The 25,532-nt window shown below is 42.1% G+C and overlaps 1 protein-coding gene across 3 annotated transcripts in view; it reads right to left on the reverse strand.

Annotated features, from left to right (window-relative positions):
• Nucleotides 1-25,532, reverse strand: part of zfhx3b (zinc finger homeobox 3b) — a 333,079-nt gene that overhangs the window by 154,694 nt on the left and 152,853 nt on the right. For all 3 annotated transcript variants that reach the window (XM_074666024.1, XM_074666027.1, XM_074666028.1), the window contains one exon: nucleotides 13,964-14,036. The gene's annotated coding sequence lies outside the window, so the exon portion shown is untranslated. The remainder of the gene's footprint in view (nucleotides 1-13,963; nucleotides 14,037-25,532) is intronic.

Below are 25,532 nucleotides of genomic sequence, written 5' to 3' on the forward strand. Positions count from 1 at the left end.
GCTTTTTGTCCTTCTTTATTAATGTGGTTACCAGAAATCTTATTAAAAGGGGACCGACTCTGTTTTCTGCCATTAACTTTTCATCAAAATCATTTGTTTATCAGGCACAGACTTGCGGTCAGCTTTCTTTTGGTGAATGCTGACTGATAAATGGTGCACACAGATTGTAAATGTGCTGTTAAATAGGCGGAACTTTGCTTTCTATCATTCTGACAGCAGATATTTTGGCTAAGGTAAGGGCCTCGGTCATCTGGTTGGAGAGACAATAGTTAATGTGCAGCTGGAGGAGAGTGCAGCCTTTCAGCTGAAAAAGAAAATTATCATTGGACCGCGCTGAGTGTTAGTCCTTTGCCTAAGTATTTTTAATATTAGGGTTTTTGGCCGGACTCTCAGTAGTCTTTTGGCCGCTCTAAGCCTGGAGAAAGACTCAGATCCTGTCGTCTGTAGAACACAGCTCCAGTCTCGGCACCTTTCCCAAACTTTCCAACTCCAAGTGTCGCAATCTGGTTCCATTTTACAGCTGGCCTTGAGATTGTAACAGAGCTCCTTTCTCTCCCTCCTCAACCGCATATTTAATCCCTGTGCTTATGTCAAACTTAATTACAGGACCTTGTACAAAAAAATAACAAGTGAGCCTTGTAGGGGAGGGAGAGAGGGAAGGAGAGTATTAGGAGAGGGAGAGGAAAAGAGACATAGGGAGAATGGTAAGAGGTGTGAGGGAAAGAGAAAAACAACAGAGATATTTAATCCGAAGGCTTGGTGAGTTAAAGGACCAAACTGAAAGCTTTGATGTAGAGTACCTCCTTTAAGCTGACACAGGAGCAGCCGCAACTTGTGATACTCATTTATTTATAAAAGAATGTATTGGGTAAAAATATAAAGAGATACTGATTACACAAATATTGTCCACCTGGCATTAATTGTGTAAAACCGTGATGGTTTGTCAAAATGTTAAAACAGATAAAATGACCCAAGAAACTGATTTGAAGGTTACATCTCAGCCAATTCTCCTGAACCTCAACAAACTCTAAATAAATAATTATTTGGCTAGGTCAGTGTGTGTGTGTGTGTGTGTGTGTGTGTGTGTGTGTGTGTGTGTGTGTACATAAAACTCTTAACTCTGTAGAAGTGGAACAGCCGGGGAGGGAGGGAGATGTTTAGTCTGTCAGTTTAAAACTATTACCTCAAACTCTGAAAATACGAGCTGAGCCTGTCGTGCATCGGCACAGGGAGACAGCACTGTAAAGAACAAACCTTTGAAAAGTCTAAATCAATTTTTGGGGGAGTAACATAACAAACGCTTCACCGCGGTGAAGAAAAGGGGATCTCTCTTTTTTTATAACAGTTTGAAAAGCACATATTCATACAATCTTCATAAAGCAAAACAGCATAAATGCAGTATACATGAAGTCTTTTGAAAAGGGAGATGACAGAGAGGAAGAAAAGGAGGGGACACAGGGATGCTCCTCAGAGAAGCAGAAAAAACACACAGGAAGACCACCCCAGCCATAGAAAGCCCTTCATATTTCTTTCCCTACACTCAGCACACATTACAGTCACCCACCCCTGAGTAAAGCTGCCTGCTTCAGCCTTCCCAGACCAGACTGGACTGGCCGAGCAGTGGACCAGAGGAGGAAGAAAGGTTCCCATGCCACTGGTGCTGGAACTGGCGCGCCACCCGGAGGTATTTATAGCAGACCAGCACTAAAGGGCCGGGAGAGAGGGCATGCTTGTTTTCCTTTCCATTCCCCAGGCACTTTCACCAGGCCTCACATGTGGGTGTTAAATATATACCCAAATACTGGGAGCAACATCTTGGGGAGGCAGAGAATAAGGGCAGATGAGTTCTTTGGAAATGAAGTGGGCTGAGGGGAAAGCGGGTGAAGAGTTAAATATGTGTGAAGGAAAAGGAAGAAAGAAGGAAAGAAAGACAGAACATGGGAACAAGTATATACTGTAAAAAAGTCAATGTTGACGGAAAAATAAAGAATGAACCGGGTCCATCACAAGTTCAAAGACTCTGGCCAAGCCCGCCAAAGGTTCAAGAATAGGGCTGGACTGTACCAGGGTCATCCTCAGTTGAGAAGCAGGTGACAGTCCAGACTGAACAAGAGGGCACTCTGCAAGGAGGTTTGAAAAGTAGTCCTGTTGTTTTGGTCTCCTAACATCAAGGATTTCTGGATCCAAGCACCAGCTCTCTCAATCTCCAGCTGCTTCCTCTATATACTCTGTGATGTATGACTCTCTCCTCTCTCTGCATGGGAATTCCAGAGTGACATTATTACTATGATGAAAACAGACCCTATAAATACTGTGCACTATGATGAATATAACAGCAATTATGGGGGTAGCAATAATTAGATCAGAGAAAGAAAGAAAGAAAGAAAGAAAGAAAGAAAGAAAGAAAGAAAGAAAGAAAGAAAGAAAGAAAGAAAGAAAGAAAGAAAGAAAGAGAAAGAAAGAAAGAAAAGACTCATTGAAGCTGGCTCTGTTTTTGTGTTTGGGGATTCCTTTCAATTGTGGGTCTTAATGTATGAAGAATTACACAGGGAACTGTATGTGGTAATCATCTAGCTGGGTCTCAAGGAGGGGCCTCTCAGGACCGCTTCAGTGATCCTCTCTCCTGTCTTAGTTCCCTCTCACATCTCTGTAAAAGCCACCCTGCTGTCTGCTTTTTTAATGATGCTTCAGCCAACAAACAATTAATAAGCTGCCCCACAGATGCCTGTTAAAAATGAAATAGCAGGAACGATGGAGTGCTCCCAAATGGGGCCATCCAGCAGCTCCTGCTATCTCCGGCTATAGGTTTTACCCAAGTCAGCAGATCTGGTCTTTAAGCCCTAAGACTGCAGCTTTAACAACAGCCTGACCTGAGCCCCCGTGTCCAAATCCCCTCCATGCAGCAGCCATCCCACCAGCTGATTGCGTCAGAAAGATTCCACAGCCATGGCCTCTGTTTTTTCATACTTGTGGGAAAATAGCAGTTCATGTTTCCTTGGATGCTTCACACATTCCTCACCCTGTCTTCACATTGCAGGGGCCCCTGAGACTGGGTAGGGCCAGAGCCACTCAAGGGGAGGTGCTTGGCAGATAAGAGGTGTGGCTAAACGAAAAAAGGAAGGCAATTTTTTATTGTTTATTTAGGGCTGAGTTGCTAGGCAATGTGAGCTCAAAAAGGCCCTAATTACATTTCCCTGAGTTTGATGAGGATAACAGAGCTTGGACAGAAACTTTCCAACTCATTTAACCTCTCAGAACACAGCTGGGAATTATAGATAACAGAACATCTGGAAGTCACAAAAATACTTCTCTTGCATCTAATCCAAGCTAATTCAAAAGTCACCACATCCTGCAATGAATGACATCCCAAAGCTAACTCACTGACAGCCCCAATATTTCAACTTTTGTCGTAAAAAGAAGTAGCCATGTCTGAATGGTATTCTAGTTATGTGGGCAAAAGTTCATGCTTTAGATCATTCTGCATCTTTTGCTCGAGTTTCATAATAACACTAAAACAGAGGTTGTAGAAAACTACCCCAAATCCCTTTGGACCTTGCGCAAACTCCCACATTCTTTTGTGCTGTTCAGTACGATTTTGTGCCACAAATGTGAATGTTATCCATTATTCTTCAACTCAAAGGGGCTGTGAGGAGTTTCTCAGTGATCTTGAAAAAGTCTCCCTTCTAGGTATACGCCTGATCGTAATCCACACTTTAAAAATAGATTGTCATTGCCAATATTACAGGTTACAGGTTATTTCGATATCCTACTTCTTAGCCTCCCGATCGGGTCAAGATTGATTTACGGCACGTCTAAGTCTCTATGACAACACCATGCCAGCTGACAAAGTTTAAAAATGAGAAGATACATCTGTGTTGTCCTCTGCTGAAAGTGATTTCTATAATTTTGTAGAAATGGTGGACACTGGAGACTGACTGTCAGACAGAAACAAGACAGATGAGCAGAAGAAAGCTAAATGGGAGAGTGACGGTGCACAAGCTAAAGCTAGGCTAAAAGCAATAGCCTTTAGCTCGTACACTTAGCTAACCCTTGAACTCCAGGCAAAAACTGGGGCTGAACTGTTTTTGATAATGTTCATTCCAACCCACATGCAGCAGTTATTCTGCAGTGGTCTGTTTAAACTTGAGAGTCTATCAAAAAAATGAAGAGTGAGGTTACATTAGCTCTGCTTAGCAGATGACTAGCAGGACATAGCTAACCAGGATTTACTAATGTTACACATTATGGACATGTCTTTGAGCACCAGGCTGCCAGCTGTACCAAATATAGACTGATACTTAACTACACACAAACTAACAGTGTTTAGAAGTTGTAACATTAGCCTGCAAATACGTTGGAGCACCGGACTGCCCATAGTGCTGCATATAGCTGGCTACTACAAGTTTGCTTGATGTCATGTGCGTAACTGTACTGATAAATACCTTACCCTAGTGCGTTGTCTCTGGTAAAAAAGTTGTCTTTAACAAAGAAAATTTGTTTCCATCTCCATTTAATTCCAAAACAAACACACACCCCACTCAAAGTCATTTCGACAGTGTAGTGAGACTCCAGGGCAAAAGATGGCGAGGAAGTCCAATTGCAACAGATCCTCCTCATAGCATCTTTAAATGACTAGGGTTCTAGTAGCTCAGTCCACTTAGACTATTTGTACCAGAGGGTTGCTGGTTCAAGTCCAAGCATGGACCAAGATTGGGAATTGGACTGATAGCTGGAGAGGTGTCAGCATAATTTCCTGAGCACTGTCGAGGCGCCCCTGAGCAAGGTACCCCTGAACTGCTCAAAGTTGCACGTCCTTTTGGACAAAAGCGTCTGATCAGTGAAACTGTAAATTGTAAATTGTAGACATATGAGCAATACCAGGGCTTCATGTCCACGTAATGCAAGGAACATGAACAGAGCTTACTCCACTTGACCACAGTTAACTTCAGCCTCAATCCTGAATTCCTGACCTCAAAATTTCAAGACAAAGGTAGTTGAGTCTTGATTTATGCGTGCTTCAGCTCAGGATAAAGGGAGCAGGACACAGTAGCAATGCAATTAATTTTGATGCTGAAAACATTATTAATGGTAATGTTTTAAACATCAAAGCAGCGGCTGACAGAGACACAGCATCAACACACTGACAAGATGGAACAGATGAGCTCACTTGAGTCTGTCAAGGTGAAGCACAGGGGAAAATGTAATCTGTCTTTCTGCTGATCATTACCCAGATTTCTAAGAGACACTGTAGCTACAATGAGTTTAAATACATGTAAATACAAAGTTCTGCAGAACTGTAGGCCACTGCTTGATGAGTAAATTTGATTTGTGAGACAGATGCATCATGATTTCGATATTTATAACATGCCATGAAGTTGAATATGTTGCACATCATGGCGGGAACAGAAAAGCCAACGGTTGCTCTTAGAGGTTTGAGTCTGACTATTCAGAGTCATCCTGGAACTGAAAGAAAGGGAGAACAGAGGACACACCATCAGCTGGAATGCACTAAATCTGAGGTTCATAATGAGTGAGTGGGCCAGTGCAGAACCCCCTCCTCTATCTGTGTGGACTTCTCACTGTAGCTTTGGGCAAAGGGATAAAGCTTCTCTCACTCCCACATATTCATTTACCCCCCACCATCACACCAATTGAACCAGGGAGTCTGGAGGGGGGGCACATTGATATTCACTACACGTCTCCATCCCCCAGACACAACCATCCCCACTGGAAACATTATTTCATTACATATATTATGCATTCAGCATAAGGGAGTTGGTGAATGTGCAGTGTGCAGCGAGTGTATGTGTGTGTGTGGGTGTGGGCAGTCTCAGATGTTCCCTCATATGTATACATGGCTGTGACAAGTCTGTTGTAAAAAGAGTTTTTAAGAGGGTGTAAAAATATAAAAACGCCTCAGGGGTCCAGTGTTAATGGTACTTAGTTTACTTTGTAAGAGGGAAGACAAAATATTTATTTCGTACAGTTTTGTGTCAACATTGAAAAAGAGGTTCTGCTTTTTTTTACACTGTAGAGGGACAAAGTTTCCCGCAGAGTTTGCATGAATTTTCTCAGTTGTTTTTCTCAGTTCATAGTATTTGCGACCACATGTGAATGATTTTTGCGCCTCATGCAGAGCAGAAGATAAAGAGATAAACAGGGAGAAAACAGAAAGATGAAAAAAACAAACAGGTCTTTCATACAATCTGCTGCTCTTTGGGCCTTGATCCAGATGTCTGGAGAACAGTTCGTAATTGTTAGTAATCGTAATCAAAGCCCTCTTAAAAAGCCGCCTCTAAGTGGCTCAACACAAACCACTGTTGTCTGATTCAAACTGGAATCAATTTGGAAAAGAAACCATTTCACCTCTGATTAAGCATTGCTCTGTCTCTGCTGTGGCACGCTGACCTTTCCAGAAGTCTGTCTTTGCTGAGAGGAGAGGCCAGATGATACGCTGGGGTAATTAGACTGATTGACGTCAGAAGGCAGGGCCCAACAGTGGCTTCTATTTGAACCCTCAGCCATTAGCCAGGACTCACAACTCTGTCTCTGTGAGGGGCCTTAAGAGTCCCATATCAACGATTCAAACCAGATTTTATTTCAAACATTGAACTCTTAAGCTTTCACCTGACTTATTTTCTCCCATATGTTTCTTTTCTGTTTTCTAAACTTCCCTCAGCGATCTATTTTTCCTCTGTTCTCTTGGGCAAATTCTGACACCTTTCCCATGCCTTACAGTAGAATGTACCAGGAGCTCACCTGTGTGAGTAGTCTTTTATTCTGGAGTACTGAATTCACAAAAAAACTTTAAAAAGTCTTATCACTGGTTACACCCATAAACACATCATTTGGCTATTTTGCCAAATTTCAATCATCTTTGCAACAATCTACAGTGACTCATCATGGTGACATAGGAAAGCAGCGTGTGCCTTCAGTCTTGTTCATATTTGAGTAGTGTGACCATGGGTTGTACTGGCCAATAATGCTGCGGGGGGCCAGTCCTGCTTGAGTACGGTATGGTACTCAACCACGCCCTCAGTTCCTCAACAATGTGTGAAATACAATATGGTTGTCCTTAGAGCCTTAATTTGTTGAAATCCCTGCAATGTTCTGAGAAGAGAGTTCAGAGGGAAGGAGTCAGCTGAGATCAGCCCTCAATCCAGACTCCAAGTACTTTGCCTTCTACACCCTGAGAAATGTTGCCCAAAGAGAGACCTGGTGGAGAGAAACCTCACCTCCAGTTCAAGCGGATTCCTCTGCCCTTTTATTTGCTCTCGTTTGGCTGCAGGGGGAACGTGCTCCACTCTGACCTGGGGGCACTCATCCAATCAGCTCGCTATCTGCTGCAAGGGCCTCCATAATAGTGACATTTTTCCACCTCGTCAATAAAGTGGTGAAAGCCACCCTCCGCCCGCTACTTGACCATTTAACTTCTTCCTGAAAAGGCCCTTTCTTTCTGTCTGTCTCTGTGTCTGGCTGAAATCAATAAAAGCAGAGCAAGGAAAGAGGCCAATCCAGCGGCTGCATTAACTGCAACTGTTGTACAAAGAGGATGGCTGGCAGAGAAAAGGATACAGAAGAGCTTGCAGCCTGACTCTTCCCATTCATACAACAGTGGGAGCATCCTGCTACTTGTTTGTGCTGTGTATTGTTGTCCAAAAGAGACAAGGAGATTCTCACTATGCTAAATGGCAAATGAAATTATGCACTGATGCACTTTTCACCCTGACATGGATTAAAACATCAAGAACTTGACAACTTTGACTGAAAGATGACAATTATATGCAACAAAAAGATACTGGCTCTTCTGTACATTAACAGCTTGAATCTCCCCGGTGTCTAACAATCATTGCTCGCCAAGACTCGTTTAGCAGCTGCATTCACACATCACCAAAGGTCTGAAGTGATTGACATAATGGCATCAGAGTGAGAACAAAATGTCTTTCAATGAAAGAGCAGGAGGAGGAAAATGAAAGGGAGATGGGTTACATCTATGCCCCAGCTGAAACGAGTGCCATGCTTTGTTGTGATGCTTTCCAAGCTAAAATTGATTACTGTAAGAAGCATGCACCAATAAGGGGTGGCATTCAGAAAAAAACACTCTCTTAGGGAGGTTAAGGTGCAACTAGGAAAAAACAGAAGGTGGAAAACGGGAGTAAGGATAGAAAGATGAGCAAGGGTGAAATAAAACATGGAAGAAAAGCAGAGACCAAAGAAAAGTAGAAATAAGGCAAGAGTTAGGATCTGAATGTCATGTCTTCTGTTGAGTGCTACTGTAAGAGAGACAGCCTGTGAGACATCTGGAACCACACAGCAATCCCCAACCACAGACAACATGTTGAGGGATTAAACTTCATTACAACATGTTATGGTAATGAATGGGCTGTGGCCGGTTCTGGATGTGTTAGAGTAATTACTGCTCCATAGCCTATGTGTGAGTGACACTTCCTACATGTCTGCTCACCCATGTGTGTGTGTGTGTGTGTGTGTGTGTGTGTGTGTGTGTGTGTGTGTGTGTGTGTGTGTGTGTGTGTGTGTGTGTGTTTACATGAGTTCCTATCCTGGGACACCATGGTTGTTCACTGAGCCAGATCAGACCTCAGAAGATCCAGAGGCAAGTACCGTATCTAATTAAAATAATGCATTACTTAAACATCTACTGATATAAGCAGTTCAACACTTTTCTTGAAGATGGGTCAGACTCTGCTGTGTGAGCTGACGTCTGGGCATCTGGGTTGAGGGTTTGGTGCCAGAAAGGAGGGGGGCACCGACGAAGCCACACACCCCAGAGGGGCGAGGTTGACTCTGGGTCACAGAGGCTGCCTGGGCCTTATGGCTGACAGATGTTTGTCTGGTTCAACAAGAGTTGTGATTCTGGAAAAAGTTACACCGCACTTCTCTCCACATTGCAGTTATCGTCTCTGTGTAAAGACACATCTTATAAATCATCACTCAGCAAAACACAAGCCAAAGCTCCTCCCTGGATTACAAAGCCTTTGATAAACAATGCCACTTGATTCTGCAAGCTTGTTGCAGTGCATTACAGTGCTCTCATATTTGTGTTAGCTGGCCTAATCGTAGCATTCCCGAGTGGAGTAGAGGTTTTTTTTTTCTGAGGAGAGTGCTGCGCAGCCTTGTGTGGTTGTTTTGCTGCTGCTAATGTTGCTAATGATTCCCACAAAGAGAAACAAAAACTGGAGCCAGGGGGGGAGTCTTGTCCCCAGACTGCTCTCTGTTCCCTCATGACAGTACAATAGGGACATGCCTTAGGTAGCTGTTCCTTTTTAATTCCTGTGCGTATTGCCAGCTTAATACACTTCCCTCTATATGCTAATACCAGGTTCTGCGATGTACGTGTTCATCGATGGGTGTGAAATGGGCAAGGTTTCTGAGGTGGGCATGGCGACAGGGAAGCACCAAGGCAGCATTAGCAAGAATAAATGTTTTCTCGTTAAGACAGGGGAGTAAGGGGAGATGAAACGACAGCGGATCATTAGACTGGGAATGCCTGCAGCTTGCTAATTTATGCAAATTAATGTCTTGGCCGACTCAAGAGGAGGGGGAGCGGGAACCACCGCTTGGGAAGCAGTCAACATTGAGCAGCGAAAAGGTTAAACAGCCACACTCTGCTTTGTTGGTCTGGAAAGAATCGCAGCGTAAGCCAGGGAGGGCTGTGGTGTACCGAGCAACAATGATCAAGAAGCGCAGACTATGCCAGCCCTCTTCCTGGCAAGGCGGGTAGACTGGCAGCCAATCAGGTTGTGCTGGCTCTTTCGCAGGCGAATGGCATGGCATGCTGGCCCTCTCGTCGCCCCGCCTCCCCTCCCCACTGCACTGCAGCTGCCCAGAATGATTTTATAAACATTTTGCCAGTGGATCAATACCTGTATTGATCAACCATTGTGAGAGTGATCCGTCTAAAACCCCGAGCAGCCTAGAGCTCAGAGATGGGTGGAGCGAAAGAGAGAGGGCTGCAGAGAGGATGGAGAAAGAGAGAGAGTCCGCAGCCACGGTGAAAGGGAGAAGAGGTGCAAGGGAAGAGAAGCGAATCTGAGAGAGAAGCAGCCGCCGAGCTGAAGGCAGGTGGGGAGGAAGGTTTTCGGACAGCGCTGCCAGGCCACTGGGACTGGGGAGAAGCTCATGGTAATTGCTTTCTCATTAAGAGAGAGAGAGTGAAGGCGACTAATGACTACGGCTTTAAGCATGCGGGTAATTGAGCAATTGAGAAATAGTGCGAAGAAATGTACATGTGGGCAACAAATGGGGTGATTCCTACATCTGAGGTTGCTAATACCTGCACGAGTTTGGCCTGTAATCTAGCACTGTCAGGTAAAGTACATTGTTGCATGAGCATAAGTTTGTGATTGTGAGGGTTGAAAGGTTTTGGTGTGTGGAGGTGGGATGACAGATAATTCAGGTATAATGCATGGACTATTTTGTTACTAATGGTGTTAAAATGTTTTCCTGTCTTATCTAGAAAAACTTCAACTGAACAGCAGCAGCTGCAGAGAGCAGGAGCCGCAGTTTGCATTGGTGGCAACATGGGACAGAGAGGGCCTAGCTAAAAATGCTAGGTCATGAGCTCAGCTACAGCTGTCAAATCAAACATGAAAATTCCTGAAAATCTTACAGACCAAAAGGAATAGTCTACACCCTGGATACAAACATTCATGTGAGGAATAAGAGAACCATTTGGCATCAACGGCTTCAGGACATCATGTGAAAACACTTCCAAATAACCCGTTTCTGTTTTTTTTATCTTTTGTGGAAGAGTTGGCTGTGGGATGTTGCTGACCTTTTGATGATTCATTGGATTGGATTAAGATATTTTTTATTGTATTTTGAATTTTGTTGATTCTTTTTCTGAACAGACAACAGACTGGACCACTCAACAAAAGCAATGAATGTTCAAATCAAGGCCCCAAGCTGTGCTGTTCTGGAGGAGGAGTCAAAAGGCTCTTGGGATCACCCCCCCACCTCACCTCACCCATCCAACCAAAGGGGAAATCAAGTTTGCATTGATTGATTTTAATGTGATTTCCCTCTGCATAATGGTGGATTTGGGGGAAGACTTTTTCCTTGGAACTGTGGAGGATGACCCTTACACAAATACATCCACTGCAGACCAGGCGTGCAAAGGGAAAAGGCTTCCATGTTTAGTCTGCAGCTTGTGAACAAATGATGTACATAAAGAATGAGAAGTACTCTCAGACAGTTTTGCTTAATAAACTGTTGAACAAATTGAGCATAATTGTGGAGTGCATAATGAAAGTTACTCTAAATCTTAAAATGGCAAAAGCATTTTGCGCTGCACATTGGTTTGCATGCATTTGTGAACTTGTTGAAACAGCACCAGCGTGTTGACTTTTGTTAGGCTCTTTTTAGGGATGCTGAGAACAAACTATTCTAAATTTTTTTCAGAGGTCTTTATTTAGCAAGTGGATCGAGACGGAAACAAGGTGAGAGTGGAAAGTCACCTGCGGGAAAAAGGCTGCAGATCGGATTTGAATTGAGGCCACCTGCTTACAGGCTGGCCTAATGAAGCGCACAACCGAATCGTTAGGCCATACCAGCACTCTGATGCAATGTATTCATTCTGGTATGATATACAGGCTTTAATATCGTCTGGTATCGACTGATCTGATCAAGTTTGAGTGTCGAATTAACTCTCAATTACTCGTTGTGTAGAAGGGACTAAGACTTTTGTAACTTTTTGTAACCAAAATAAAATATTAAGACGTATTCAAAGTGAGTGTAATTATAATGTTTCATAATATCTTAAAAATATACCTGCAGGTTTTCAAAACTCACAGGTATTACAAATGGACTTTTAACCTCTAAGTGCAGCAGTGGGTTAGTCAGAGATTAAAATTCATGTTCTAGAAAGTACAGAAAATAAAAAAGGCAACTACATCACAATTTTGTCCTATAATGGTGCAAACAAATCAACATGGTTTTATTCAGCCTGGCATGCCACTAGTTGAGCATTAGCCTGATGGACATCTGAGTGGAGTCACTGGTGTGTGATTTGTAATGGCTTGATTGTAAACTGTGTCTTGGTTCCAAGCCTGACAGCAAACAGTAGAATTCCTGGTTGGTTCAACTTGTTGTGATCTTTAGTGTAATGAGTCTTGAGTTGCTTGGTTACCTTAGTAATATTTTGCTACACTTCCACCGTTCATTGAAAAAGGGGCTTTGCAGATACTGTAGGTTGTTGGCAAACCAAGCATGGAATATCTACGAAACTTCCTTCACGCTACATGTGTAGCATGTGTCTGCAGATCCTGAAGCTACCAATTCTGGACTGTATATTTATATATTCAGTCCAGTAGGTTGATCAGTGTTAGACTGATACCAAGTATCAGATCTCCACATTCCATCTTATTTTAACACCAACAGTCATTATGCAAATGTACACACAGTGAGACAATTATTAAAAACATTATCGACTGGCTTACAGTGGTACAATCAGGAAATAGCACTTGCATACCTGTCAACATTAGACTCCGACAAAGTGCGATATCCTCCCCCCACAACATCAACATTTTGTCTGATCTTTGTACAGTTAACATGCCCACTAACACAGTTCTTATCTCCATGTTCTGTGCAGAAATCTGCATATGCTTGTCACTACCTAGTTGTGTTTCCAGGTCTGACAACACGTATCCTACACAGTAACTATGAACAAGCCTTTAATTGGAATCAATGTAAAAAAAAATAGGGTGATATCCAGTAGACATTTGGGAGTACAGCAGGAGAACGGGTTAAAAAGCAGGATGTGTACGTTACTTGAGCAACCAATGTAAGAAAAAATCACTCAGGTAAAGGTAAACAAGACTCATTTATGGGTTTAAGTAAATAAAAGAGGCATATCACAGTACAAGCTTTGTTGAATCGATTATGTTCCATGTAAGCAAGGTGCAGATTATGGCTTCTTTACCTGTTTTAAAACTGTGCTCTGAATCAGTTTTTGCTAGAAGTCAAACAGTCTTTCAAAATTCAGGTTAATGGATTGTTTAATCAAACCAAAGTTATGGCCACCATAGCGTTTCTGTTCAGTACGCTGATATACTGCATTTCAGATATCTGTGAATTTTAATAAGTTATATAAGGTTTATAGATATATACAGAAATATACAAGGATAGATAAATATGTCTAGTGATACAGGGATAAAAAAAAAAAGAAAGACGAAGGGAAAAGGGCTGCTGCTTAAGTTCCATTGGGTTTAGAGCTATTGCTTCTTATTGGTATCAATATCAATTTAATTTCAATGGGATTAACACTGAAGTGTTTAATCTCTGGTATAATCACCTTACACTGATTTAATTCATCCCCAATCAAAGCAGGTCTGAGACAGTGAATCATTTCCTTGTTTCCTTTCATCCTTTTTGTTTGACTCAGACTCTTAAAAAACAAACGCTTGGATGAGTGCCAAAGAATAAATTAGGATCTTCATTAGACACATCAAATCTAAATTACTTTTCAATTAACAGGCCAGTCAACCTGAACTAATCAACCAATTAGTCTTTGTGTGTTCACAGAAAAGCTAACAAAAGCACACGAGTCCCCCGGGAAAGCGGTAAAACAGTGCCAAGACTGACAGTGCAAATGAGAAGCTACTGGTGTAAAGAGAGCGGGAAGATAAGAGAGTGGCAAGGAAATATGTGAAATTCTGAGCTCATGGATGTGTTTACCCACCTCACTTTGGGGTGGGTAAACCTGTAATTATAGAAAATTTAAGCAGGTAATGCATTGTTTTTATATGTGTATTCAGACTTGGATCAAAATCTCAGCTATACAATTAGATAAGAAAAATGTGGCACTGAGTGAGTGTTTAGTGCCTGCGATAGTTCAACAAGCTTTTATTACATGTAGAACATGTGACATTATATTTGCAAAAGCTACAGTGTGACAGAGTGAAACACTTTGTGATTCATTGTGGTCGGGCTGCGGGGTACCTACCTTTAGGCCACGAAAGATCTGAAAGGCAGCACAGGCCATTCAAAGGACTTCTCCACACACTGAAGAACACAACCTGTGAGGCAAACAAACACACATGACACAGACGAAGTAAGACAAACATGTTCATACTGGACAGAGTGGAGCTGAACTGGTGGCCATTTTTGTGGACTCATACTGAAACAGACAATATGGAAGTTTGAATAATTCACTGTTCTGGTTTAAAGCATAAAATTAGACAGATAAGAAAAACATTGCCTTACTACCCCCACATCTAAAGGTCTGATGGTCTGAGATCTGCTGCTTCTTCGTTACAGGCCAAAGGGGATTGCGGAGAGGAGAACACCATTATTGTAGCAGTTAATGTCAGAACAACCCCGTCTAATTGTGCCATTACTAATTCATGTTTATTAATGCAGTGATGTATTATGGCTCCACACACAGGCTGAGCTTGTCTCTGCCTGTCATGTACGGCTCATTTTGTGCTGGGGGGTTGGGGTTAGGGAGTGTGTTTGGTTCTGCTTGGTGTGTGTGGGGCATATGGTGCATGTAGTGACAGTGCCAAGTGGTGTGTGACTTCAACATGAAGGCAGAGGGGAGTTGACTGATGGTGCTGGTGTCTTCTCGCTGGCCTAGTGCCAGGCCCCCCCTTGTCCCCAGTGCCCCAGCCCTCTCGCTACCCAAGAGCCTCTGGGCAAGTACCACAGTTATTGTTTTCCCTGCCAAGCAATTAGCGGCACTTAAGGTTTATTTAGTCACGCACTAATGTGTGCTAATTAGCTCGGGGCCCAAACAAGCCCCCTCATCCCATCACCTTGTCGCTCAGATCAGTGCCGAGCATCAGCAGGAGACAGTGAGGGAATGTGAGGGAGCAAAAGGGAGGTGCAGAGGGTGGGATCGTGGCAGGAGAAGGGGAGGGAGGTGGAGCAGAGCTGGAAGGATTACATGAGCACCAGCCCAGCTCTGTGGATCAGCACTTTTTAAGAGATCTTCAGGGGCCTGTTGGCTGAACGCATAGCAGGAGGAAAGGGCAAATACAGCCCAGTTACACTTTTATAGAATGCTTTGTGGAAAAACACCCCTGACACACACCTCGGCCTGGCAGCTCGGTTTGTCATATTGCCCAGGGGGCTCCACTGGCCTATCACGTGACCAGTGTAATGACCTTAAAGGGCAGCCTCCTCAACAAGCTGAGGCCACTCCCACTGGCTGGACTGCTCTTTGGGAAATGCAGTTTGGGTCACTGCATAATGTGTGATGCATTTGGCCCTTAGGCTGGAATAAAAAATAAGAAGGCAAACTAGGCCAAAGAGATTATGTAAAAGCTGCCATGTAAGGTAAAACAAAACAGGAAAAATGCTGTGCTAACTCTGGTTTCTCCTCTGTTGCTGGTCCATAATGCTTACAGTAATATACATAAAGAAAACAAGATATGAATGTGCAATTTGTCGTGGGCGTCAAGGGCAAATCCATTAAGAGACTGAGTTTGTGTGATTAAAGTTTCATTGATTTATTATTTGTTGGTGTATAATTTGTTTCAGCAATGTGCAGGGCTGTGTTATATGATTGTATGCATCCTCTAGGCTATGTGGTAGATGTCACATGTGTCAGCTACAGTTTAGTCCTCAATTCATTCACAACACTGGAAATGGTGATTTTCAAACCATTGTGGTCAAAGCATGAATTTAATATTGCTTTCAATAAAAACCGAGGCCAGCACAGAACGTAGAAAAACAGAGTCAGCATAGGTTAATCACGCACCGAATAAAGAACAACTGCACTTTATGAATGGAGGCTGGAGAACTGGAAGGAATCAATGCAGGGTGTGTTGTAACTTCCTGCTTGAACAAGAAGTATATTTCATTTTTTGAACACATCGCAAAGTGTAGAGGGAAGCTAGTATTATAAATGTGAGCAGTTGAAGGGCAAAGGCAGGTTCAACTGCATGTGTGCATCTTATACATATGCAAAAACAAAACCCATCAATCTTTGCTGGTTGGAGGGGGTGAGGGGACATTTGAATCACTTGATATTGAAAACAGCATGTGGAAACTTTATGGCACATGCCTTTGATCTTAAAAAAAAAAAAAAAAAAAACGGGAAAAAATGCTGATATGAGACATCAGAGCAGCCATCTTTGTGTTTAGCGTTTGAGAGGGAAATGCACTCTAATCATTGCAGAACTGGGCGTCCTCATAGAGCTATCACCCAAAATTGCGCTCCATTCTGAAAAGGTGGTGCTATAAATGAAATATCACTTTCAGTTGTATCTCCAGGGGCAGCATGATGCTCTGAACCAATCAGAGCCCCACAAGCCAACCCTTGACCTTTTTCATCTCAATATATCTGCCATTATCTTTCTGAAAATTAGAAGCGTCTCACTATTGTTTGATAGTGACGAGGGGAGGAGGTTATTTGAAGATAAATGCTCCAGTGTTCACGACCCATGCTGCAATCATGCACTATCAACATGGAGTAGAAGAACATGTCTGCTACAGCTGTGTGGCTGCATGAGTGTACGAGCACGTGTGAGGATGTGTAGATGGATACATGTTGATCGTTTGGTGCTGGTGTATCATTCTGCATCTGCCCAGTAAACCTTTTTCTTGGTGTATGCCAGCAGGTTTCCCTCAATACTTTTGCTGAATGCTAATAATGAGTTCTAAGATATCAAGCTTTGAGGCACAAATTCAACCCACATTTTTAGTAACCCTGACTGTACACATGATGGTACATATGACTGCACATCCCCTGAATTCAAGGGTCCAGACAGGCAACTGGATCGCTACTCGCTGAAAAGAGAGTGGATAATGTGCTGTTGTTAACAAAGCCATTAAATGATACATGTAGCAGATCTGATGCAGGCCTGAATTATATAAAAACACGATTCTATAGCTGAGCACCTCTTTGCCTTTCAGAAGTAAGCACAGTTAGCATGCACACACAGTTTTAAATTTGAAGGCAAGCACAATTTTTCTGTCCAGGAAAACATTTTTCTCCTTCACTCGTCTAAGTTCAGTCTTTGCTACACTTGTAAAGATAAAAAATAACCGCCATCTTTCCAAATTTTCCAATTTTAAAATTTTAAGGACTTCAAGGACTCTTAACCTTAAATGCTAAATAACTCAAATATGTCATCTAAAATAAGTTTTAATGGAGAGACAAAATCGATGCTCCCATTAACTGTCTAATAACGAGCTTTCAGTGAGAACAATGTATGGGATGATATTTCAACAGGTCTAGAGACCACATTTATTATTTGTTCTTATCAAAATTTGCACAGACCTACACTTAGCTTCACGCATCTTTTTGTCTTCAAAGGTGTTCTAAGCGCAAGTGCTCAAAAAATTTAAGAGAATTTCATTTTTCTCGTTGACATACATTTAAATACACAAATTTCAGAAAGGTCTTTCAGGCAGACCCACTCATTTTGTGGCATATTTTCTGTCCATGTTTATAATTCAAATAATTCTTAGAAAGCGTAGCCAAGGCCAGAAGAAATCAGTCTTGCTTTTGGCTATCTGTAGTTAAAGTTATAAACTAAAAGTTTATGTCAAGGCCCAGAAAATTAAAGAGTGAACATGGAACTATGGTGTATATTAGAAAAAAACAACCAAAAAAATACAACTCTGACTGTGGTTTTGAAGTATATAACACCTCTAACTCATCCTACCCATCTTTAATTTAGACCCACTGCACTTCTTTATTCTGAATGACAGTACTGTCATAAAGTCAGCCTTAAAAAATAGCTTTCACAAAAACAATCCACTTTTGTCATATTTAGCTCAGTTTGTTTCAGGTTTGACTCTGAAATCACAGAAAGGAGTTTTTTTTTTCCTCAGAGCAATATGTGAAAGCAAAACAAATGGCATCAATTTCCCAAGTTCTTTCATATTTTTGTTGTTTGAGCAACCTTAACAATGGAAAAACACATTATAAGTAGTGTTTTAAATGTGCACAGTTAGGGGTAAGACTAAAACTGACCATGAATTTGCAGCAGCGCTGCCGAAGGGATTTGCAAACCCTCTTCTGAATGTCATAAAACAGCAGGAAATCTGAGGTTCTATCCAACATATGTCAATAGCTTCCAAAATAAATGAATATATTAATATTTTTGCGCCTTTTTCATCCCCAACATTAGTTATTATCTATTATGATGCATGCAGAATGTTAGGAGGGTCACAGGATAGTGCTGCTTTAAATGTTATATTTCCATGATTGGTTCATTCTCTCCATTTCCTGTTCATTGTGAGCAAGCAAACTCCATTGTCTGTGGGTGGATTCTGCTCGGCCCTCAGAGGGGCCATCCCTAGGGAGCACTGCATCTTTTATTAATCAGGGGCGCTGCGCCACAGCCCCGCTTATCTAATTTAGCAGCCCGCTGCAGATACAACTATGTTGGGCTTGGTGTGGAGAAAAGGACAGGGTTGTGGGTTGTGGGGGTGCATTTTGTAGGAGACAGAATGGGGGTTGGGGTGCTCTCTTCATTTTTTTTCCATATTGTGGGTGATGCAGGGAGGGCTTTGAGGGGAGTTGGGGGAGACAGAGGGAGGTAGCGACTTATCAGACACCTCGTCACCAAGTTTTAGGACTGAATCACAATACAGCAAATTACCTTCTGCTGACAAGAAAAAATGAGCACGGCCCCCATATGAAAAAAATAGGATTGTCAGGAAGAGGTGACACATTGATTGCTTAGTATGCGCATCCAGAAGGCTGGGGTTCAGAGGCGTCCTCCCTATATATATGTAGAAGAGGTGCAGCAGTGCACAGCACAGTCATGAGGGGGGGAAGGAGAAATTGAAATGCCATGTTAGATTGGAGCCCCTTCCTCAAAGCAATCTCTCTGGTCTAGTCCAGTGGAGATCGCCATATTAGACCGCCATATAATAGTACAGCCATGTGTTTTATGGCGAACATCCATGAGTCTTTATGTAGCGAACAACAATGAAGAAAAGAAATTTTAGCATTACCAGCATTACAATGTGCTGGACTGTACTGGAGTACATGTTATGTGCACTGTGGCCATTTAAACACAGAAAATACAAACAAATTACACAACCACAACCTGGCCTCATGGTGTTTTATAGCCTTTTCTGCTTGTCCCTCCTCCCTCTTCTCTCTCATCTGTGTCATAGCTCAGATGAATCAGTGTCACCGGTGTTGAGAGCACTTACTGTCAACCCCTGCGCCCCGGGCTACACCACTGATGGACACAAACTATAAAATATCAGCCCCCTGGGGAGGCATCGCTCAAGCACTGCCCCACAACCCCGAGGGGGTGTGATCTGGTCAGTGTGTATATGTTTGTATGAGTGTGCTGAGAAAGCAATAAGGCAGTGTTTTTGTCTCTGTATCAGATGTGATCCTGCATGTATGGTCAAGTGTGTAGGACAGTTTTTACACCATTTGCATACAAAAAGAACATGTTTTCCAAGTTTGTGCCAAAATATTTTTGTGGTTTTAAAATGTCTCCTGTAAAGAAGTGAAAAATAATGATAAACACACTTCTGGGCTCCCTGAACTGTGCATTATCTCAACCCTGCTGACAAAAACTACAAGCGTGCAACTGTACGGGATAACCACAAATGAATCAATCAATAAAATCAATAGCTCTGTCTGAGGACATGTCCCGCATCAGCTGATAAGTGGTAAAACCTCCCCCTCTCATTCATGTCAGGCACAGACAGGGAAGGAAGAGTCTGCACCAGCAGCTTTTCAGCCATCTGATGACACCCACCCCCCCCCAAAAAAAAAAAAAAAAAACCCAGCCGCTGACCCATAATCCTGCAATGGTGACTGGGCTTCTACTTCCATCTTTTGGTTCTGCAGTGTCACAGTTTCTTTATGCCACTGTTTATGTGCGCACACGTTCAGAAATGTGCTTATGTTAAATATCAGTTAGCACACTTTTATTTTGAGTCAAAGAACACCAATTTGGATGGATAAACTTGTCTCTTTACATGCCTTTACCATATATCTAAATATTGACAATTCATTCACAGGGTCTGCTGTCTACTGCTACTTGATTTCCCTAATACGAGTGTAATAAAGGAGACCTTTGAATCTCAAGGACAAAGGCATTAAGGAGAGAAGGAAACAAGGTGCATTATTGTGTTAGGTTGCTCTATGGCAATGGGACACACGCAAAAGCTTGTGTTTCATTGTACCATTCTGTATTACTGCATTTCATTTCTGTTACTGGACTGCTTGAGTAGTTTGGTGAAACATATGAATGCACATAAATAAAATCAAAGTAAAATCAATCAGATTGCTGTTTATCTTCTTCTTTCCTTCACTTTTTTTTTGTTTCCAAGCTCAGTGCCATAACAGACGAGTCATGAGGCCTAACATAAGCACTGCATGATCAAAAACAGTTATTCTTAGAGCCTGGCAGGTAAATGACAGAAGACAACAAAGTCTCCTCTGTTTGATCAAGCACATTCAAAGGGAGATATATGTATTCAGCAACCATTCAATTACAGCTGTCATGGGCTTTGTTTGGACTTTCACTGGTTTAAATCTGACCAAGACTCACAAGAGTGTATGTAAATGTACCAATATGCATGTTTAATAAGCAGGGAGAGTCTGCTGAACCTTATCATGTTCGAAAACCTCTGAGGAATAAGGATTCAGGACTCTTTAAGGTACATAACGAAAGGAAAGACACAGATTCAGCAATGTGTGATATAAATCAAAAAGTGCAGGATGTTAGTTCAGACAGTCTCGATAAATGTTTCTTTTTATTGGACAGATTGGGTCCATATCAGAGCCAGAAGAGGGGGTCTCAAGTCCTCCCCGTAACAGTCACTTAAGTTAAGCACCAGTCTGCCAGGCCGGCCGCCACACAGTAAAACTCATCTATAATTTGTGATGAGTGTAATGCCATCTCCACTTCATGATTATGTGATATTCTTCACCTCTGCCATAGCCAATGAGGCCAAGAGCTGGCAGTCTTAATGAGGTGCCTTAGAGTTCAGCTGAGAGGAAGGAGAGGTGAGAAGATGGGTGCATTGGGAAGAAAAAAGAAGGAAGAGAAGATGAGGGGTGCAGACCTCATGCAAACCGGATAAACTCCTAATCACAAAATTCAGGAATTCTTCAGCATGTTTTATGAATATCATGCCCAATAAAGTAGTTTAAAACGTCTTAAAATGAGACAGTGTGGTCATACTTATCCAGCCAGAGGAAGTCATTAAGCCCTTACTCAGTGATACAGACCCCAAAAAAACACTTGTTAAGGGAAGCATGGCGTCTGGATTTTGTGGAGGATTATGTCCACAAGGAGATCTCATGAGAGAACCCCTTAGACTCATTTCCAGTGAAGTGCATTGCTCTGCTCTTACAGCTGGTCGAGATGTTATGAATAAGTAAATAACAACATTTTTCCAGTCGTTTAATCTCTGAGCACTGCAATTAGTAAGTCTGTAGTTTATGCTGCCTTTTTTGCTGCCCTTATTATTGTTATTGAAATGTCACGCTCTTATTTAGCTCAAGGATGAATAATAAATAAGCTATAATTACTGTCTTGAATAAGCCGACGGCTCGGCTGGGTCAGTGGCAAAGGCAGACCTGCCCCCCCAACTCTCCCTCTCTTTTTCCCTCCCGTCCCCTTCTTCTGCCTCCCTCTCTTTAATTGGATCTTGTAATTAGTTTCTCTGATGGATCTGGGAGGTCTGAGGCATCCTCTTCAGCGTTCATTAGTGTTCTTAGAGGAGGGTGAAGCTTTTTAAGAGCCCGGCCTGCTCCGTCCCTCACATGTCATAACACTAGATGTGATGCTGCACGAACAGAATGAGAGAGCAGGATTTCCAGGCTTTGCTTTGTACCGCCAAAACAAAGTAGTTCAGCAGTAGTTTGGGCCTAACAGAAACATAAATGCTGTAAACACATGGAAATCCTTTTCTTTATGAAATTATTTCAGATAATTTTTCCACAGGTGCTCACCAGTGAAGATAATCTGTCACTGCAAATAAAGGGCTTGTGTAATGATCAACAGTACTGTGAGAGATTAAGAGATTTCTTCTTCTTCTAAAGAAAGCAGGAAACTGCCAGACAGATGTAGAGGGAGCATTGGTGCAGGTAGCAGTGTGATCTGAAACCTGAAAGTGAAATGTCCTTTGGCTTGATATCAGAGAGCTGACCGGCCTCTACATGCTCACATATAACACACACACACACACACACACACACACACACACACACACACACACACACACACACACACACACACACACACACACACACACACACACACACACACACACACACACACACACACACACAGTTCAGACCTATAATATACAACCCCCCATGTAGCACCCCAACACCATTTCCCCCTTTTCCTCTCCACCCTCCGCTGGCCAGGCTACACTAGACATCTCTCCCTAATCAGCAGCCTCGTCTCGCTCAGACTGGTTGCCATAGTAATATGCCGGCTGGTCGACATGGCAACCACTCTGAGGTCCACTATTAAATGAAGAAGAGTGGAGGGAGGGATAGGGAGAGTGGAGTTGGGATGAGAGGCAGAGAGGGGAGGAAGAGGGGAGACAGTGAGAGACAGAGCGAGATTGTCCAAGATGGGGGTATGTAGGGGGTTGTTTGGGGGGGGGGGGGGGGGGCAAGAAAATGAAAAAAGGGAGAAAGCATAGAAAAATGAGAACATGATGGGGGAGAATAAAAAGGAGGGGTAGCTGGCATCAGTAGTTGTGTTAGAGCTACCTATTGCATTGTGCTGTATTATAACCTTCTGATATGTCACAACAATGCCATTAACCTAATGCATGACGTCATGTATCTAATGTCTGACACTAACACCCATGAAAAATACATGTCCCGATCTGGACACAGGATCGTAAACTAATATTAGGTTTTAAGAGCTACTTTCAATATTATTGTTTGTCCACATCAATCTTAAAGATAATAGACTAACAAGAGACTAATGTTTATCCCATGTAAAGGTTATAAGGACTTTTTAGCCTTCAGCAGAAAAATACTGTTACTTTTTTTTAGGACAATCATGCATTTGTTTTTATTTGATTACTACCAGCTTCTTTATGCACTTAATATTTCAGATTAAATGGACTATGTAAAATGTGTTGACAGCGTAGGCCCCTACTTTTTTGGAGCCATGTTTTCATTGTGCTGTCACAGCCAGAGTAAGCATTCTCTAGGTCGCACATGTGTCTGCTGCAATCAACCTCGATCACTCCCTCACCCCTTCCCCTATCCTGCCAACTCTTGCACTCCATCTCCTCTCATTTTTTATTTGCACCTCACCCATATCTAGGAGTCTCCTGCTACCATTTTTATCACCATCCCTCTGCCTTCCTCTTTGCCTGCATCTCTCAGTCTTCCCTTCCCCGAATGTCTGATTCTTTAATGAATGAAATGCCATTCCATCGAGATGCCGCCACAGCAGTGACACAAAATAGCATTTGTTGCCTTGTGTGTGAAATTCTTTCATGAATTGGAGCCCTCTCTTTCTCCCTGGAGCGTCTTATGAAAGATAGCTAATTGCGTATCCACATTGTGCCATCAGTCCCTGCTTCCCAAGCGCACCATTCAGAGGCAATTAAAGTGAGCTTAAACAGAGTAAGAAAGTGCGTCATCCTCTTAATGCAATTAAGGAAGTGTGCACACAAACATACAGTAATACTCTAAATCACAAAGAAAGGAACACATGGAGAGGACATGGGGAAATAGCAAGCGGAAAAGGTTCATTTATCAGGCGACGTAAGCCTTTTGCCTGGTGTCATGTGGCAATGTCTTTTACAATGAAGGTTTTGTTGGTGTGTTTTGGTTTTAAGGGCAAATAAACCCAAGCTGGTGTCTGTGTGGTTGAACTAGTTATCATGATTTTTAAATATTGTTTAATTCTATGTATAAGATGTAACTGCTTTTAAATGTATTGTGCAAAAAAGACATTATCTTTTGTTACTTAATTGGCTTTCTTAATAAGAGACGTGCTTTGTGATATTCATATTTTCACACTGACTGATGTTTAGAGTTGGCCATGACTGTTTTTTACAGAGACACGCTGATCTACTCCTAACAGACTTGGAATTGCAGCAAATGACTCCATTTTAGGATGAGCTCTTAAAAACCTAACATGCCAACATCCATGTTGCTTGCTCTCTGTTATAAAATGATTCGAAAGCTCAAAAGAGTTCTGCAGGTAAAAAAAAAAATCCCACTTTCTGCATCAGCCTGCAGGTGGCAAGAAATTGTTTTATATAATCAACAACACACAGATTATAGCGTACATGCTAACAGACACAAGCTGCCTCTGACTCACTCGGTGAAATGGCAGGCCTGTGGTCAGACACAGGTTATTTACTCGGTACCAGTCATGCTCCAGCACTTATACCGAAGCCTCTGACATCCACTGTGTGATTACAGGCACGACATGATCAGCTAAAATCAAGCCAGGCAGTGTTACACCACTGCACACTGAAAGCAATTTGAGAAATGAACAGCTGCTAGTTGTTGGGTAATTTTGAATGTGCAATTGCCTTATTATTTGTGGGTTAGTGTACCCTGCAACTATCGCTCGTACTTTTTTTTTTCAGTGGTAGAGAAATTTAATTCAAGACATTTTACAGAGCCTGGTGAACAGCTGAGGAAGTCTCGCCGCCTGTTCCTCTCACTTTAGCACTTTTGTGTCGTAGCTCCATCTTCTTGATACCTTCATTAATATTTTGTGAGACAGCCAACCACAGCAAGCCACAGCCAAACCAAAGCAAAACCTCAGCCAACCCCGTCTGGGACAAGCTGAAAGATGCCAATTCTGTGGGAGATAAACAAGCTATTAAAAAAAAACAGAAAAATAATATATACAAAAAGTTACAACACTGTGCTTCATCTTTTATCATTTTACCATACTTTCTCATAAACCCAGAAACATGCCTTTAAAAACTAATCTAGACTGCAGAATCTAGTAATGACAATCACACAGTGCTTTATTAAGTTAAATGAAGAGGCTCCATGATTATTATTGATCTCCTAATGATGGTTTATTATCTAACAACTGAATTCTCCAAAGTTTCAGGTCAAGTCCACAGCCGTAATTTAAACAACTTCAAGAAGTCTCTTTTGACCCAATTGGCCTGTGAGTCACTGTTCCTGACTGAGAACAGAACACACAAATGGCACTGCAATTATTCACCCATTCCTGCTAATCAAATAACCAAGCAGTGTACCTGCCATGAACTGTATTTTTTAGTTTATGCCATTAAGTCCCCAGATTTTTTTTTTGTCTTTCTTTGACCTTTTTATGTTTGTCCATAGTCCACAAAACTATGTTCTTGATTTAAACGCAAAAGTTCATGCACACACACACATATACACACAAGGAATTCTGGTGCAGTGAAATCGCGAGGGTATTCTTGATTTTCAAGATTTATTTACTTCATTTTAGTCCAAATACATTTTATTATTGCTTTAAAAAACAAAGCCTTCACGTGTTGATGTTTTGAGAAGTTGGTTATGTTCTATGACCAATAGGCTTCTCAATCTCAAAAGTTAATGGTTGTTTTTTTCTCTCTTTTTTAAAGTAAGGAAAGTAAGGTGC

The sequence above is a fragment of the Halichoeres trimaculatus genome, unplaced genomic scaffold (assembly GCF_033239565.1).
Source record: "Halichoeres trimaculatus isolate MK-OKI-2021-1 unplaced genomic scaffold, fHalTri1.1 fHalTri1_scaffold_3, whole genome shotgun sequence".
NCBI classification, from domain to species: Eukaryota; Metazoa; Chordata; class Actinopteri; order Labriformes; family Labridae; genus Halichoeres; species Halichoeres trimaculatus.